Raw genomic sequence first — 1,752 nt, 5'->3', positions numbered from 1 at the left:
ATTATGAATTCAAGGGTAATGATTTGTGTTTGGAAGGACCCCATGATGATTAGGAATAATTTAGGACAGCTAAACTTAAGAAGAATTTCGAAATTAAATTCTGAAAACATAACAGATTTTGTTCACAGAGGGAACACAGACTTGTTTCCTGAAAGCAGCTTGACTTTTCTCCTTCATGTTGCCAACTCTAAACCCTCTTAACTTCAAAGGTTCTTTTCCCAAACACTTGGGGTCATAAACCCCTCAGCATAGAGTGGATTACACTAAAAAACACAATCAAATTCTGTCCCAAATCAGCAAGAACTTCAACAACACAACCAACAACTTCAACAACCAAAAATAGATCTTTTCTTGGAATTAAAAACGAGTTGGTGTGTGGGGGTATGAACCAACCAACACTAAGGATCATAAAATCCCTCAATATACAATAGCTTTCAGCTCAAGAACACAACCAAATCGTGTCCCACAACCAACAATAACTTCCACAACACAACTAACAACATCAACAACAACTAACAACTTCAACAACTTCAACAACAAATCCAATCTTTTCTCAAATCATAAAATGAGCTTGGTGTGTGGGGGAAAGGATCAACCCACACTAAAGAACTCACATACCTTGAAAGGGATCACCCCCGACGAAATTCCACGACGGAAACTAGTTGGTTTCCTCTTTCTCCTCTTCTTCTCTTCTTCTTCTCTTCTTCACTCTCAAGAACCCTAACTTTCTCTCTTTTAAAATGGAACAAAAATGATCCACAAACAGCCTAACACAACAATATAACCTCAAAAGAAATGATTTGTGAAAAGACCAAAATGCCCTTAAATTTCCGGACGGACTCCCTGCCAACTGCCCCAACTTTCAAAGGGCATAACTCGCTCATACGAACTCGAAATCGAGCAAAAACGGTGGCGTTGAAAAGATCGTTCCACAAGCTTCACAACCATTACTGGAACTACTCCTAACTCATCCTGAGCTAGGAGTTACGACTACTCAAAGTTGGCCAAAAACTCACTGATTTCCACACTTAGCCAAATTTTCCAGATTCTGAATTTTTTCAAAAAAATGACTACTTCCAATTTCAAGTTTCTTCATATTCATTTTAAATTGTCGGATGTTACAATAAACATGAAGCACATTAATACATATATTATATCATGTATTAGATACACAACATAATGAATCGTGTACATAATATTCTGTCTTTTAAACAGTGCTAATATCAAATACAATTTTTTTATCTAACACAACTGCACAAATTGTGTGTTAGATACACATTTTTATGGAACACGAATATTACATCTACTAAATCATATAACTGATACATGATATAATGTATCGGATACACAACATTCTATTATTGCATGAACAAATATATAATATTTTAGACATGATACATAAATTCAAATTTATACTAATTGTATCTGATACGTAGCAACTACCACAAAGTAATGTATCGATCTCAAACCTTACATCTTATGGACATCAATTACTTATTTAATGTATCTAGTAGAAATACAACACTTCTCAATTTAAACGAGATACATAAATAGTAATGTATTGATAAATCTATCCATCTCAGAAACAAAATTCAGAAAACGATTAAACAACATTATAAAAGGTATGAATGATCCATCAAAGCTATGCATCTCTTCAGCCTTTCTGTTTGTTATATCAATTTATAACGGATACATTGAAAATCCAAATTCTTGTTTCTTCACCTCAACGATGTATCAGATCTCCAATTTTTT

Source organism: Solanum tuberosum, unplaced genomic scaffold, assembly GCF_000226075.1.
Source record: "Solanum tuberosum cultivar DM 1-3 516 R44 unplaced genomic scaffold, SolTub_3.0 scf00352, whole genome shotgun sequence".
NCBI classification, from domain to species: Eukaryota; Viridiplantae; Streptophyta; class Magnoliopsida; order Solanales; family Solanaceae; genus Solanum; species Solanum tuberosum.
The sequence above is the reverse complement of the archived record's forward strand: the minus strand, read 5'-3'. Positions refer to the sequence as shown.